General features: G+C 38.2%; 1 protein-coding gene across 6 annotated transcripts in view; it reads left to right on the top strand.

Moving 5' to 3' along the window:
- LOC138615581 (leucine-rich repeat and fibronectin type III domain-containing protein 1-like protein) overlaps positions 1-18008 on the top strand; it is a 178130-nt gene that overhangs the window by 66975 nt on the left and 93147 nt on the right. For 3 of the 6 annotated variants that reach the window (XM_069689342.1, XM_069689333.1, XM_069689295.1), the window contains exon 2: positions 7144-7250. The exons of 1 other annotated variant lie outside the window; for it this stretch is intronic. The gene's annotated coding sequence lies outside the window, so the exon portion shown is untranslated. Of the gene's footprint in view, positions 1-7143; positions 7259-18008 lie in introns of all 6 variants that reach the window. 2 more of the 6 variants (XM_069689305.1, XM_069689314.1) reach the window with 2 other exon arrangements.

Genomic DNA, 18008 nt, shown 5'->3' with positions numbered 1-18008 from the left:
AGAACAGAGCTTCGATCGGTCATCACAGCAACATGTAACCGTATGAAATGCTTTTTGAAAGACATTTTTGCACTTCACTAATCTACCACTAATTTTCAGTTTCTGTATATATTCATGTTTTTGCATTTGACGGATGCCTGCATCGCACTCAGCATGTGTTTGACAAATTGACTCCACTGAAATACTTTTCCTGATATTCCTACAGCAATTTTGTTGCCCTCATGCACCAGAAATCTGTGCTGTGACTGTTATTCCTTTTCAGTATGACATTATGATTTTTCTTGCCTCTATTTAACCATAATTTGACTCAATTTTGCAGTTGAGGTTACGTGAAGGGGTTACAGCAAGGTTTCACTAAAGGAATCTGTCATTCAACTTTCTGATTATTTAAATTGGCTATTTTGTATGTTATGTATCTAAATGCATCTGATGCTGCCTAAAGTCCTACAATTTCCATTCTCTAATGCTTTCTTACTTATAAATATTACTAATGTTTTTATGTAAAACAATTATCAGCTTACATACTTTATAAAAACTCAAATCTCTTGCATGATTTAAATTTCCAATCAAGTGTAGTCTTGATGAACACTAAAGTATGTATAATGAGCCCCCTTTGAATATTGACATGCATGATCTTGAGAGAACAGTCTCAGCACTTTCTTCAGTGTTTTAATGAGGTAAACATCTGTACAGTTTTAAAACTGAATCCAGATAGACCAAACAAAAGCATACCTGCAAGTGCAAACACATTTTCATTGAAAAAAATAGGCTTATAGCTAAGTTACATCACGAACCACAAAGGGAGAGGGAGCTCAACAGTTTTTTTTTTCAGTCCTCAATGGATCTCAGCATATTGGCCCAACATCTTTTCCTCACTCTCAACATAATTACCTCAGACCTGTTACACCGACGTGCTCAGTCACTAAAGTGGTTCAAGTGATGAGACTGTAATGGGACAGACAAAGACGACAGAAAAAGAGACAAGAGCGTGTCTGTGCTTTGGTATCTGCATGGCTGTGTGTTTATGTTGTGTTGGTTCGATTGGAAAGCTGAGAAGATGGGTTTTTAATGAGGAAACAGAATGATTCTGATCATGATGACCAGATAATTACACCACATCTGAAAGAGGAAGGAAGGCGTGGGAAGAGTAGAAGTGGTGGATTTAAAACAGAGTGAAAAGGATGAGAGAAAGAGGAGCACATTTACAAAAAGAGGGGTTAAGAATTGATGGAATCAGTGTCTCATGAGAAGTGAAAACAGGAAGTCCAAAGATGAGATAGGAGCAGCACACTGACTCCACTGTAAAACATGAAATATCTTTTGATGAATAATCTATACTGGAGGTTAAAGGCCTCGCTGACCCATTTCTTACAAGACGAAAACCTTGAAGTAACCACTGGAAAAATGTTGGTTCATGTTTTGAACTCATAACTCTTTAATAGTGGATGTAGTTTCATTGATTAATACCCGTCACACTGACTCATGCTCGAGCTACTTCCTAAAAACACCAGTCGGACATGTTCTATGCTTCTGATAAAGTCTAGAGAAGCAGTGACGAGTTGACAAAGACTGCTGTTAAGTGTAATACCCCTGACTACTGAGTGCAAGGACAATTCAGTTCAATAACACGTTATCCTTTTGCTGAAGGGATTCATGTTCAAGCACAAATAAAATGCAAATATGGTAATACAAGAAAGGTTTGAAATACACAAGGATTAATGGCATGGCAAGAACAAAACAATGCCACAATGGCAAATTACGGAATGCTGAAGTTGAATAAAAATGTGAAGTTAGTCATGATCAACCCTCATAGCAGGAAAGTCAAACTAATGTGTAGTAACACTCCCAGAGTCCCACAGATCTAAGTTAGTCCCTAAAATGTAATTTTGTTTCTTTAACTTTTTTCTATAAATTCCCTCTAGTTGGAACTGATGCTTCTAATTCGAGAGTTAAACAATAATAACTTAATTTCTGTCAATAATTCACGTTTTTTTTTGTTTTTTTGTTTTTTTTGTTTTGTTTTGTTTTGTTTTGTTTTGTTTTGTTTTGTTTTGTTTTGTTTCTGCTTTTCATTAATAGTTACATCTACCATAGTAAAGTAACAGAGTAATTGCGTCATTGAAATGAAGTGCAAATCGCTGTATTTAAAAAGGGGTTTGCGTGTGTTAAAGTGATTCCAACATTGGAAAACAGAGCAACCGCAAAAGGAAAAGGAAATCTGATCCTACTGAAATTAAGAAATATAAATATAACAAGAACAAATCGCTATATAGGAGAATATTAGCAAAGAAGTCAATACTGTGGGAAAAACAAAAAGGTGAAAAAAAGGCTTAATAATAAAACGTCAGCAAATAAAACAGGAGGGACGGTAAGATCCTTCTAACAAACACCGAGCAGCAGGTCCAGATCTTTCTGTGATGAGCAGGTGACTTAGTCTCATTCAGTGCCTTGTGAGTGCTCGTGAACCTGATGAAGCTCCCTGTGAATTCTGCAGGACTCATTCGATACCTGTTACAGCACACCTGAATAACGGGACTGGGTGGGACGTCCAAGCAGCGATACGCTGGAACGACTCAGAGGCAGGAAAACGCTGAGTCGTAAGAAGTTTTGACACTGCTGGTATTTCGTGGCTCCTCCTTGTCGTTGGATGTCAATCATCATTCAGTTCATTCAATAATTCAGAAATGTCATCGCTGGACAAACGATACGTCTGAATCATTTTTCCGTCTGACATTTCAAAGATGTTTCCGCGGGTGTAAAACCACGTTCTCTACATATTCTTTGCTTTCCTGCGTCTCCTTCTCACAACAATAAGAGCAGCCGTCTCTCCAGATTTGTGCAACTGATTAATACCTTCAGTCGTACTAAAATACACAACAATCACTTCTCCTGTTTCTACTTTCAGGTTTAGTAAATATGATTGCGGGTGCTAAATTGTTCTATTTCCATTTCCCCTCCCAGTATTTTGCACCTTCAAGCAGAAACGCCCAATATTACATATGCATGCAGGCAAACACGCAAAATGGACAACGTGTGTTAAATTGCACATTTGAAAGACGCAATCCTCACTGGACGTCGTTAGTAGATCAGCTTGGACATTTTTTTGCAGGTGGTGTGAACGTGATTTTACACACGCAAACCTTTAGTAAATTAGGCCCTTAGTGTGCTATTTGAACACATGCCAACTATCAGTCGTTGCTTCTTGTCAATGTTCATAATGTTGTCCTGGTAAAAATGAGACTGGTTGGCCTTTAATATGGTGTTGTTTTTAAGCACAGCACAACAATAATATGTGGTGGTACTTCCTTTGAAAATGGTTTAAATAACTTTAAATGAAAGTTCAACTGTTTTTTGTTTTTTTTCTTAATTTCCCACTGCTCACATTTTGGGGATATTACACACTTGGTGTAACCTGTGAAAAGCCTAGTATTTACCAAACCGGGACCTGCAGACACAATGGAAAGTTACCTAGTAAATGCAAAGTATATATAAGATTCACGAAACTGGTAGCTGTCACAAAAGAGAGGGATTATATCAGGACAAAGTAGAGACAGACTTATATTGTAAAATCGAACCCCGCACTTAAAATAAGGTAAGTTTAGGCGTAGAAAATCGACATTTAAGATCCTTGCCTTCTTGCAAACTCAATGACAGGTGTGAATGTGCTTTGGTTGGAGTGTGTGCTTTACTGTGGGTGTTTCTGTTCGGTTGATTTTAATCATTTAGATCTCTGAGGTAACTTTTTCACATTGTTTCTTCTTTTACTTTTATGTTCAAAGCTCGGATTTCAGAAGATTGTAAGACATCAGACATGCACACATACACACCACACGGATGGCCAATTTTCTGCTTTATTCCCTCACACGCTCTTTATCTTTTTCCCACTTTCATACGTATTCATGCACAGGCAAAAGCACATGCATACACACATGCACACCTAGCTCACTGACAGGTCACTTTACCACCGTCTATCATGGTAAGCGCAGAGAGCAGATCCTAAATATAGAGGCAAACTGAGCAGAATATCAATGGCTTTAAGCTCATACAATACAGAAGAGCGGTGTGGTGGTTCAGATGAGGCAATAAAGGCACTGCTCTTCAAAGAAAGGTTCAAGGCCTAAAGTTGGATAAGAGGAGGCTTGAAAGAAGTTTACTGTAAAAGAATAGCTTTCTTAAACTTGAAATGCACAACTTCCGTCTCCCCCTTCTGCCGGTGGGACTAATTATAAAAACACCGTCAACACATGCTAACATCATAGACTAGGCAGTAGCCTTCTCTGTCGCAGCTGTTCTTGCTGTAAATGGTGAAAAAATGGTTACGAGTGTCACATCCCCGCTAAATGTTTTACTGTCAAAATTTGATCGGTTCAGTCCAATTAAAATGTGGAAAGTTTTGAGTCATACTATTGTACTTAGCTTGGCTCTGGTGTGCGTGCTTTGCCCATAGAGCATGCTCAGAGGGCACCCATCCAGCCAGCGCGGGAATGTCTCACCAAACACCAGATTTAAAAGCTTCATAAACTGTAAAATATAGAGAGATTTATCTGCCAGTCAGCATTGTGTCAGATCATTTGGCAAGAGTATGACTATAACGAGCCTTCATGTATATGTCAAAATCCAGTCATTTGAAAATAACGTTTAATTTCATTGGCAAATTAGCCTAACCTCCCCAAAATATTACAAGATTGTTTGGTTGTGTAAGTGGGATAGAAAAAACAAAGTTTACTTGAGACATCATAGAATCTAAATGAGTGAATATACTTGAACCGATATATGTGCCTAATAAACACAACATGTGAACAATTCTTAAAATAATTTGAAGGGAAAACAGATTGTTTCACATTAGAACCCTTTAAGACATCGCGGATGTCATCCAGTAACTAAAATAGCACCTTCAAGACTCTGGAGCACTTGATTAGTGGTTGATGAAAAGTCACTACAGTGAACATGTGCTGTGTTGAATGGGGAAGGATGTGCTCCTGATCAAAGGAAAAAGACGGAAGGCAAATTAAACAACTACCGAGGAACATTTTTTAATTCAATTGACACAAAATTGCTCTTCCATTAAATTGAAAAGATGAATTAAGGAATTCCAGGTTAGAAATTATGAATACAAGTGAGCAAATTATTTCTTTGAGATTTCAAATTATTTTTCTCTCCCCAAAGACCAACTAGGGTTAATTTACTGTTCATTTGCCTTTTTTTTTTTTTTTTTGCCTATTAAAAATTAGCATATAGCATTTAAATATGAAACCCTGGTGGTTATTAAAAGCCACTCTGCAAAAGTTAACAATACTTTTTAGAAACACACCACAGGGGACTTCGCTGTTGCAGCATATCATAGTGAGGAGTATCCTCTAGTGTATTATTATTATTATTGATAGAGTGCTGCATAATAAAATGTTGAGCTAAAAAGCCCAGAGATGGAAAGAGACTTAAAGAAAATACATAATTAACAGGAAGCCATAGGTGTGCGTATGTGTGTTTGTGTGCCTCTCATGATGACAATTAACACCTGTATTGTGTCTGTTTCTGTGCAATCAGGCAAACTACAACTGATACATGTGCTTATTGCAACTGCCAACCAGCAAAATAATTTGCCATGCTAGTGCCACTGTCACTGCTCGTTGAGATGAGTTTTTAAGGATGTGCAAGGAAAAAACATTTTGCATCATCTTTATTACTGCCATTAGTAGCTTTTGGTAATCCGTGTGCATTCACCTATATGCAGAATGCAATGTTGAGTGTCTACAAAAAGATCAGCCGTCCCATTATTGTGTCACATTTCTGTTTCATGTCTTAGTGATGGGCCGCCTTTGGGCCTCTGATGTGAGTAATGATTTTCTAATAACCCAAAGCTTGTTAGCTCAGCTGGCTTAGTGACTGACTGAAAGTGTCTACATCCTGTTTGATGTGTGTGTCTTTGTGTACTCTACTAAAACACAAAAGTACAAACTGCCAGTTTCAATTTGATAGTACTTTGATCAATACTGGATGAATTGTTAAAAAAAACCTGACATGATTCTTGCATCACTGCCCACATTTTGAGATGCCAGAAGTATTTTCAGTCTAGGCATTGAAAATGCATTTTATATTCTGACTTTTAGGTTTCTGCTTGCCTCAAACATAACAAGAGTCTTGATATCTTATTTAAGAAAGTTTTTAGTATGCCTTCTCTTTTTCATAACTAAAAATGACAGAGAAAAAAGACGGTAGTAATGGCAGAATTCCTCAATTGTAGGAAACAACAGTATTTACTTTACTGTTACTTTTAACGACTGATACACCACATTACAGCACTAGTCTTTAAAGTTTTATAGGGTGTTTAGATAGTGTGCACAGGAGAGCCGTGAGAGGGTTGACAGTTGTACACGAGATAAGAGTTAGCCAGTAGAGCATTTTTAATATGTGCGGACAACTGATACGATGTACAGGTGATCTATTTTTTTTTTTAACTGTCTAAAGTGGAGAGTGGAGGCTAAGTCTTCAACTGCTGTGACAACACACTTTGGACACAATTTGAACTGTTTCTCCTCATAGCATGAGCAAAATACTGATATTCAAGTGTGGTATTGTGATGCATTAGAGGTTCCTGAAATTTTTTCGTAAAAAGTAACTTTTCTACTTATTAACTTTGTGGATAACGATGTCAGTATGCTGTCCGGCTCGTCCACTCTACAGCTACTGCGAAGACTGACACAAAATTAGGACATTCACGGTCCATCAAGGAATAACGGTGCAATCTTTGATAAACCACTAATTTAAAAAGAAATGTGTATCCACGAGGCGTACATTTGTGGTTTTAAATTAAATAAACTAGTTAATGGATTGGCATTGAATGTCATACACGTGATAATATTCCCCTGGACATGCTACATTGTCAGCTAGCAGCTATTTATTCGGACACATTTTTCAGCAGCTCACTCAGTCAGAAGGCTACATGCTACATATAAGGGGAAGGTTCATGTGCTTTAATGGATTTCTGTGCGTTGACTTTGATGACACAATGTTCGTCAGTGAGTTACAATATGTAAAGGACTGGACATGCAGGCTTCGTATTGGCAATACCACTCAGATGAACGGATACCCCCACAAATAACCAAGCTCTAACTCTTGTCTTTTTTCCTCTATTCTCTCCGACAGGTCTTTGGACCTATCTCCCTGGGCCATTTCTGTTTTCTGTCGATCTACCTGTCACAGCAATTAATCTTCATGTTGAGTCTTCATAAATCACAGCAGACCAGATAGAGGTAGGTAGGTAAGCATTCACAGCTGTATTCTTGCCCTATATGGATTTCAAAGTGCACTAACTGAGGCTGCAAAATGGTCTCTGCTGAGAACAGTGACACTGCTGTTTTGTTTTAATTACATCTCAAACATACATAAACAGTTATTTCCAATTAAGTTTAATAAAACTTTAATGATCTCCTTAGGGAAATTAGATAAGCATAGGATATTACATTATGATTTGATTGATATTATTAAAATGCACTCACACATGATGGACTTTTGTTACATTACATAACTGATAATAAGTGTTTGATTCTCGGCCAGCAGTTTTTGAATTTTATTTTCCCCGACCTATCAAATAAAGACATGCATGTGTGTTACGTAAATGGTAACAAACTAAGCAATTAAGTTTTTGCCAGAAAAAAACCCTGCATATACATCCACCTGTCTATGTGTGTGTGTGTGTGTGTGTGTGTGTGTGTGTGTGTGTGTGTGTGTGTGTGTGTGTGTGTGTGTGTGTGTGTGTGTGTGTGTGTGTGTGTGTGTGTGTGTGTGTGTGTGTGTGTGTGTGTGTGTGTGTGTGTGTGTGTGTGTGTGTGTTTGAGAGAGTGAGTAGGTAATAAGTCGGTAATGATATGAGGTTGAGTGCACTTACTCGCTGGAATGTAAATGTGTTCCTCAATGTGTATGCTGTCTCTCTGTGGCTGTGATGAGAGCAGTGCAGTGTTTCAATGTTCCCTGACTGTGCTGCAGCAATATTAGGTGGGCTGTGAGAGCACGAAGGCCAAACAGGTTTGCAGTTGGGCAGCTGAGCCGAGCAGAGACACCGCTATTGATACCGGTTAGAAGGAGGACAAATTGATGGATGTTTATCAAAGCAAGAGAAACTGTTATTGTTGAACTCTAGCAAATCACTGATTGTCACAAGCCTGCATTTATCTAAACTGCTGTTACATTTTATAATATTATAACAGTTAGGGAGTTTGTATTTTACTTTACAAGTTTGATGTCAGTCCAGTCAATAGTAATATTAATCTATTCATTTTTTTTTTTTTTTTTGGTAGCTCTACAGATATGAGGAAACATATAATCTGAAAACGCCACAGTTGTCCTTTGTAAGGTTGTATATACAGTGTTGGGTGCATTGCTTTTTCATTCTCCTGTGTGCTAGATGGGATATTTAATTTCTACTACAAAACATGGAAAACCTCAAACCTCTATGCTTTGTTACCTGTTCAGTCTCTACTGCCCTTGGCTTTTCCCAGGGGTACGGGAAGTTAGGAGCTCTATTATCTGGCTTTCTTTCTTTTGCAAGTGTCAACAATATGTGGCTACTGGCTGCTACCCAAAGAGTGGTCATGAAGACAAGTTGGGCAATCAGTTAAAGCCATAACATTCCTCCAAATGTTTTCTGGCAGTGTAGGTGAGCAATTTTCCTTAACGACATTGACCAACAGTAGTTATTTTGTTATTGCTGTGTATGCCGGTCTTTACTTTTTATCCATTTGATTTCCTTGCATTTAGACCTGAGTCACTACATACCGTATAGTTAAGTAGTTCATTTTTCTCTGCAGATTGGTCACCAAAAACACATATCTGTACATTTGTGGTACATGCTGTATGTTTCTGATTGAAGCTACAAACTTACAATACATACAATTGCCACAAGTATAAAGGTAATTATAGCCTGAAAGAAACCAAATAATTAAGCTGTTCCAAGAGCCTTTGCATTCACCTTTGTTCCGTAACAAAGAGCAAGTACCCTACATTATTCTCAGTTTTACATGATCAGCTAAGTGGGATCTTCTAGAATGAATAAGAAATGTTAATTTACTCAATAAGAGTCAGCAGTTTTCTGTGAATTTAACAATCCTATATTTCTGTTTTTGAACGTAACAATTACATTGTTACATTGTTTTTGATTGTAGGAACACGCAGGATTCAGATTAAAGTCTGCTTTATGGCCTATTTATACTGTAAATCTATATTACATTGCACAAAATTGACTTGTAAACAACAACAAAAAGTGAGTGCATGTGGATGATTGTAGCTGCACTGAGGAATATCTGAATGCATACTGGATTATGGCACAGTCAGCAGAGGCCATAGTGTAATTCTGCTACAGAGGCTCACTCCAGCCAACATATTACAGCGTATTAACTCTGGCTTACACCCCATTTTAGACGTGGTTTGAAAAAGTATTTAATTTCAAAGGTTGCAGAACAATTCACACCGCCACCCGGTTTTCTTTTTGCTATCAGTCTTCCTTTCCATATCTCACAGTGCTTTTAGTTCCTGCCAGCACCCAGGAGAATGTCTGCCACAAGCAGTTTATTAGAGTGAATTTAATGGGCACAACATCCAAGATATTTTACATTTTAGTATATTTCTTTTAAACCAACAGAGAGGCAAAACAGCCACTGAAAGGGCTAAAAAATTAAAAACATTCTGCAAGTAAGGACTTGCTCTCGGTCGTAATTTCCCTTGTAATGACACAAAAATGCAACACATTGAATTTATGACATTTTAAATAACTTTTTCAGGACTTTACAATGAGAAATTGAATCAGACAGCCAACGTCGTATCTGCCTAATAATTTCCAAGATTGTTCCTTTGAACCAAGTGATATCTTTTAAAATACAGTCTATTTATATTTCTTTATCCTCATGTGGAATCTTTACAGATTACACATCTGAATTGAATGAAGTGTTTGGTATTTGTCAAATAAGAAGTTTCTGCTTATCTAAGATTAGTTATCTTGGAAATTGAAGGGTATTGATGTCAGATTAGATTGGATGTTAATTGGATATTTAAAGTCTACATCTTGAGAGCTGTAGATGCACAATTTCACAAAACCTAGAAAGATTGGAGTAGGTCACAGTGATTTCTTTGTGTGTGATTGTGTGCGACTGTGTGAGAGTGTAGTTGCGTAAAGCTGCCCTTTGGGAAGTTCCCTATTCCAGATATTTAAGGCACAGTCGTCAACCAGCTCAGTTCTGGTACATTTGTATGCATTGCACCGACATGTGTCGTTGCATTAATGGCAATGTTTTCACTATAGGTTTTTTGGGGGTTTTTTTGTGCTTCTGAGCTGTCAAGTTGCAATGGTTCGATTTTATCGGCTCAAGCTTTGCACGAGCATATGATGTATTCCCATCACATGAAAACCTGATGACTTGAGTTTCTGTGCCTTGCTCACCATCGCAGTTAGGAGAGTATCAAGTTAATATCAATTGCCAAGTATATGCATGCACAGAAAAAATGAAATATACTTTTACCCTGAATTTGTTACCACTTGGTGTAATTCAGGTATGATGTTCACAAATTATTTAATGTTACGAGTTGACATTTTGCCTGTGAAAAACTGCTGAACTGCTTGTTCTGATTCATTACCATTTATGCTGGGGCCTGCAGCCTCCAATTAAATATGTGGCCTATGTGTCTGTATAGAAGTTTACTTATTTAAAAAAAAAAAAAAAAAAAATTCACAGAGAACCCCAAATGCAAACACACCATATTTCCTTTTTTTCTTTCATTTAAAAAAAAAAAGAAAAAAAAAGTCCTTTTTTTGGGCCTTTTTTGCCTGTCAAATAGCATCATTAGAGACACACAGGAAAAAGAGCAGGAGTGACATAAAGTAAAGGTTCAGCTGGCCTAGATGGAAACCAGGGAATTACTGCTGATAACATTTGCACCCATGTGGTATGCACCATAACCACTTGGCTGTCGGGTTGTCCATACACACCATACTTACGTGAAAATTCTCAATCATCCATAAAACTGATGTCGTAGTATGATCCAACAGGCATGCAAAATTAACTGGCATTACAAGGTCATCTTATTTGTCTGACATGTACTAAAAGTTGAACAACACACTCTACATACTTTAATACATCAAAAGTGCAATGAACACTATTTCCTGCAGCTCATTTTGGATTGCCCACTTCAGTTTTGGATTCTTCAAAAGCTTAAACATAAAGCTCTGCTATTCTGTGTATACTGGAAAATACAGTATCTGCAGATATTAAACGTTGTTTATCAAACATATGTGAGAGCCTGGGGGAGCAGTTTGCCTTTCAGGGGAAATCCCACACTTGAACAGCTCTCCTTTACTTGCATATTGTGATTATGAGGAGCCCCAGTGTAAACTGTCTCATTAAAGCCAATACAAATTTAATGCAGACTGCATTGGAAAAATTGCTGAAAATTGCACATTTTCATGCAGTATGAATGCAATGGTACACAAAAACGATACGTACCCTGATTGTGGGGCTATGGTTGACTATGTTTTCTTTAAAGTGAAGACAATAAAAGATTAAACGGCAATAAAGAGTTATGTTTTCTTCAGACATGACCTGTAATGGGCAACAAAAAGTTTCTGTTTCATACACTCCTTGTCATCTGTTAACCATAAATCATCTCTTAAAATAAAAGGCATTTGGGATAGTCATGTAGCTCTGGCTTTAACGCACTACGGTCACAATGTTAAAACTCTGGTTTGAACTTGAAATTTGAATGGTGGTTTGAAGATATTATAATTAGATGGTATTATGCTTATAAGATGACAATCATGTGGTTTATGCTGTGTCTACCAAACCAATCAAATAATAAACTAAAAGGCTCATACTGGAAGTTTGGGGACACATCCTGTACATGTGGCTTAACACTATCACACAGTGTGGTGCTTGGAAATTTTGATAAGCATTTAGAATGTTGACATTTCTACATAAATATGACCTAAAACATTCCCAGATTTTCCCTCAAGTCCAAAAATTGGATAAAGTGAACCAAATTAAACCAATCAGACAAACAATGTTGATGATTATCAGGTGTAAGTGAACGCCCTGTTTTATTTAAAGAGCAGGAAAATCCATCCATCCATACATCGACCAACAAAGATCACTGCATGAAGAAGGTATGTAATAGTCTGCAAACTTCTAGGTAACTAAAAGGCCTGGGAGTCCACCATCAGCAGAACACTAAACAACAATGATGTGCGAGAAGTGGAGAAGACCATAGCGCTCCTTACATTCCTGCCTCTGTGTACTCTGCTAAAGATCAGGTGGACAAGCCAGAAGGCCATTGAAAAAAATATTTTGTGGGAAGATGAGATCAATAGACCCGTTTGGTTTAAATGAGATGGCTTATGTTTGGAGGAAGGGAAACACTGCATTCCAGTGTAAGGACCTTATCCCATCTGTAAAATGTGGTAGTGGTAATGATATGGTTTGGGTCCGTTTTCGGCCAGGACAGCTTACCGTCATTAATGGAACAATGAATCCCAAAAAACAGCAGTGAACTTGAGAGGGGGATTTAAGGACATCTTCCAGGGAAGCGAATCTACAGTGGAAGCAGGTCATGCAAGAAAATGCCAACCCCAGAGCACACAAGTCATTCCACCAAAGACGGGTTAAAAAAAGAACAAAGTTCATGTTTTCGAAGTCAAAGTCCTAACCTTAGTCCAAGTGAAATGTTGTGGAAGGACCTGAAGCAAGCAGTTCATGTATGTAACCCACCCACATCCTAGAGTTGAAGCTCCTCTGAACAGAGGAATGGGCTAAACTACATCCAAGCACACAAATGCATAACTGATCAACAGTAACTGGAAACATTTAGTTGCATTTATTGCTGTACAAGGGGATCACACCAGAAACTGAAAGCAAAGGTTCACATACTTATGCCACTTGCAGAAAAGTAATATGGATCATTTCTCTTAACAAATATATGACCAAGTATAGCATATTTTGTCATTTGTTTGATAGGGTTCTCTTTATCTACTTTTTGGATATGTGTGAAATATATATAAATGTTCAACACTGTTAAAAGAAGTCCTAAAATAAGTCTATGAAATTTACTTTTGGGCACCGGGGTTGGAGGATTCTGGTAAGGAAAAAATAAAAATAATAGAAAGGAAATGAAGGGAAGGAAGTAGTAGATGCTATATTTCTAATATGACAAGAACATTATGACTAAGTGGAGGAGCTGCAAGTTAAAATAAAAATAGTCTCTGAAAAAAGTGGGACATGGTTGGATAACAGTGACGAAAAGTGAAACATTAAGTCGCTTACTTTGCTCAACTGATCAACCGATGTTTTGCTGTGACAAAAGAGAGCTATCAAGTGAATGTAAAAGTTTTTTTCTTTTTACTTTTGCATTCAACTGCACTGTTGTCAGTATGTTTGAGAATGAATATCAGGCTATTAATTACCCCAAAGCAGAATGCACCTACAGCTGGATGCACTTGATCTCGGCTAAACAACAAAGAGTGATTAAGACCTCCTCTTTAATGAGGTGGAGGCAAAGGGGTAATCAGATTGGTGTAATATCACATATCTAAACCCAATTAGGGAACACACAACACATGTCATTTTTTACTTCAAAATATCAAAAAGAAGAGAATCTACTCCCCAGGTAGGTAGATAAACATTAACTGGAGTGATGAGTAAAAATTCAGCTGCCAGGAGCTGGAACAACAAGGTTATGATGGTGAGCTTGGACGGTTTGGAAAAAACACTATAGTCTAATCAGCCAAAACAAAGTATTAACCATTAGTCTTTATAGGTGGGATCACTGCATATGAATATGGATGTCAAAGAATGCGTTGCGCAGCTCCAACTTTAGCACCTTGGACAGTGGTTATGACAACTGAGGAGTTAGAATTGGACCAAGGCTTGGTAAAGCCACTCGATAAAGGGTGTGAGACCAACCTAAATAGGGGTGGGCAGGAAACTGAATAAGCATGACATTTGGTTATTATACATTATTTCACAAGGTTCTACAATGCTGTTGTGTAATACTGATCTGGTGTTACTAGACTATTTCTCCAAGCTTCAGTTATCTTTTCTGTGATTACAGTGTGGAAACTCTGTTTGCATTAATGTTTTGACTTTAACCATACAGGGCGGACCAATCAGTGACCAGTGTCGGGTTTTTTTTGTAAATATTGTTGCAGCGGTGGTAGACTTTTGGAGAATATATGGTGCTCAATGTGGATTGGTTAAAGGTTGCTCCAATTGTTTGGAGATTAACCCAAGGTATACGCTCATTAGCATGCATGAAAGCTAAAGTGTCTAGGTTGATTTTGCTGCATCATGACACAGTCTTTTCTATCCAGGTGTGTCTAACCTGCTCAGTCCTGACCTTCACTCAATGGCAAAGCTTGTCTTCTGTTTTGCCTTTGTACAAACCCATAGGTACGAAGACACAACATGCCAGCAGATATCATGGTAAAGATAAATAACTTAATAGATTTCCCACCCAGAGACCCTAGATAAATAGAGAATCTAAATATTCTATTGAAGCTGAGAACCATGACAGCCATGTAATTCCCTAAGCTGCCTCTGAAAGCCATAATATTCATATTTCTTCATAGCAATAAAGCCATATTACCATATGAAGGCCATAGGATAATATTATTATCAGCCACCTCTCTGTGTGTGTCTCTCTGGTGGCAGGGATCAGTTCAAAGCACAGCCCAAAGCATGAGTGCATGTGTGTGTGAGGGAAAGATAGTATGAGTGTGTTTGTGTGAGTGTGTGTGTGTGTTTGTGTCTGTGACTGAGGGTGTGTGTGATCAGCTCCCTGAAGCGACAGCTGCACACTGAGTTCCTGAATGGAGAAAGCTTCTCTCTGATGACTACCAAGTGGCACACACGTCTCTCCAACCTCTCTCTCTTCCTCTCGACGTTCCATATATCTTTTGTCTTCCCTCTCATCAGTGATTTTATGCCGATGTTGTCCTCTCCTGTTTTACTCTTTCTCTTTTTTTATTTCCACTCTGCCAGTTCTACTTCTCCGATGGCTTATTCTTTTTTCTATAATAATATTACTACACAATCACCATAATCACAGAATCAGAAATGCTTGCTACTGCTCTCTGCAAAATGAGACACATCCGTCACAGCTAAACCTGTAGAAAACCTTGAATGAGGGCAGGAGAAAGAAGGGGAGTACGGCAGGAAAGAAGGAGGAAAGGATGGAAGAAAGCCCAACAAGAATCCAGGAAGGGGAACTGAAGTGAAATGAGATCTGATAGATGAAGAAACCATAAAGGAGAGACAAAGAGCATTACAACACAGGGAAACCGGATGAAAACAGAGGGTCTAATTTTAGAAGTGTTTCAGATTAGAAAGTGTTTGATGTCAGAACCCCATTAGCTACACTAGTGAGTATTTGGCGAGACCTTGCTGCATAGACTAAGTGTGTGAGTACATGTAACTGAGGTGGCGATAGATGGCGAGAAACAAATATGTATAAAAACATGTATCAGTGCGTTGCATGGTCTCTTTATGTGTGAAACTCAAGGCTGATGGCAGGTTTAAACATAAAACAATGACAGATATACAGTGCAAAAGCAGATTATATTTGTTTTCTTTCCTCACTTCCCTGGCCTCTGTAAAATGTTGATGCTAACATCTTGCTGTCGGGTGTTTTAAGTTTTCCAGGGTCAACTTGGCTGTGTTTGTTCCAGAATATCAAACAGCTTCTTGATCTTCATATTCCCCCGACAGCCCAGGTGGCTCTTCATGCACTGATGCTGATTTAGCTACTATCTGTCTTACTATTTTGGTATGCTATGATTTCCCTTCTTGTTGTACATGCCCTAACATTGAAATTAGTGGCGCATGAGTAGGAATGACTGCAACCTTTTTGACAGTGGACTTTTACAGGAAGAGGCACCAGAGAGGACGCTGTGAAATAAGGATGTTTTACAGTCAGCTTGTGCATAAATGTCAGAATGGAGATTAAAAAAAAAATGCCTACAATTGTGGTCTCTAGAGACCAATTGTGGTCTCTACTTTGTGCTTCTTTTACTGCAAACAAAGCAGTCATGTGTTGCCTCCACTCTATCAGAAAAAACAAGAACTACAGAAGTAGAATTACAGCCTCGCCAACCAGTCAAATTACAGTTTACATCCATGTTTTGTGACATAAGGATCTATAAATATAACTGATGTCACTTGACCTTGTTAAGATTCGATATACTTGTTCTGCCATATGTCTACTGTATTGTGGGTTTAAATTCATTGAGACTCACAAAAAGAAAAAGATTCAAAATCCTTGTATGTCTTCACATGCTTGGCCAATAAAGCAGATTCTAGACAAGACAATGTTGTAGCCATGACAGTGGACAATACTTCAAACATAAACGCCGCTGCAAAAAAGCTACAATTTCTAGGATGCTTCTCACACATCTTCAACTTGTAAGCACAGAATATCTAAACAACCACCACCGTTTCAAGGTGGACACTCAAGATAAGTGTCATCGATTTAGTGTGAGACCAATTGTGAAATTTGACATGTGAAAGATGTAACAGTCAAGTCCACCTGTGACCTTTTGGATATAATATGTTCATCATTTTTGTTATTTGTCTTTGCATAATCAGCTTATGAATTATTTAGTTACAGTCATAAACGTGTTTTTAAGGTCACAGTGACCTTTGACCCCCAAAATCGAATCACTGGTGCCATTAGTGCAAAAATTCCTGCACTTGAAATGTTACTAAGATATTGCATTCATGGCAATGGGTTGTATCATAAAAAAAAAAAAAAAAAAAAATTCTATGGCGCAGCAGATTAACTGAAAATCAACATATTCAGGTTTTACTCTGAGAATTACATTTTTTGGAAGCATATCTGGTGACATTACAAAAGTAGAATTACTCAAAACAAGTGAGAAAGCACCATTATGTAAGAAAGTGAAAGGTAAAAAAGTAGAAACTACAACTTGGCACAACAGTAAGGAGAGCTTTATGTGATAGAGGTCTAAAAATAGAACTATTGATGTTTAGAGCTGACAATATCATACAGTGCTGGTGAGAGTGAGATGGAGACTTTTAGTTTTGTCAAAGGGACAGAGGAAGGGTGGCGGGAAGGTTTGGTATCGCTGTAACAGAGACGGGTCCAATTAGATAAGGTGACGATAAAAAAGGTGTACCATTTCATATATATTGAGGCATAATAAGAAAATGATAGATTCATGTGTGTGTGTGTGTGTGTGTGTGTGTGTGTGTGTGTGTGTGTGTGTGTGTGTGTGTGTGTGTGTGTGTGTGTGTGTGTGTGTGTGTGTGTGTGTGTGTGTGTGTGTGTGTGTGTGTGTGTGTGTGTGTGCGTGTGTGTCTCTGTGTGTGGTTAGTAACACTGTAAACAAGATAGCTATGGTTAGTATTACAACAAAGTACAACACGACAAGCCTTGATGCACTGTCCTAGCAGCCGCAATCACCTCATTATCTACTGTACTGACAGGAAGAGGACAGAGCGTTGGAAAGAGGATACAGAGAGGGACAGAGAGAAAGAACACAGGCAGAGAAAAACAGTGAATAACATAGACACAAAAGGACAAGATTATTAGACTGAGAAAAAAAAAAAAACAGTCTGAAAAAAAAAAAAAAAAAAGAAGTAAATAGACAGCGGAGGGGGGGGAGCAAAAAGAGTCATGTAACAAACAAGCCATTAGCAAATGTCTGTCTGTCTGTCCGTGTCCCCCCGCTCAGATCTCAGAGATAGCATCCGTGTGTGTCGGTGCGTGTGACCTGTGTGGCTCAGATCGCAGCGGCATTACAGCCTCACATTGGCTGTAGGGGTTGGCACCTGTGAATCTATGTGGATGTGTTTATTGGTTTCTGCCATTTCTTTTTAGTATTTGAAGGAGAGCCAACTTTGGTCCGCTTAGCTGGAGTGAGATTTCATGGGGGATGCACAGAGACAGACTGCAACGCTGATCTCCTAATCAGCAACATACTGGCACTGACTTGGATATAACTGTAGTACAATTAC

This window comes from Brachyistius frenatus, unplaced genomic scaffold, assembly GCF_029030835.1.
Source record: "Brachyistius frenatus isolate BFR_SWC_R1_liver_20210118 unplaced genomic scaffold, ASM2903083v1 Contig_1, whole genome shotgun sequence".
NCBI lineage: Eukaryota > Metazoa > Chordata > Actinopteri > Embiotocidae > Brachyistius > Brachyistius frenatus.
This window is presented reverse-complemented; position numbering and strand designations above follow the sequence as displayed.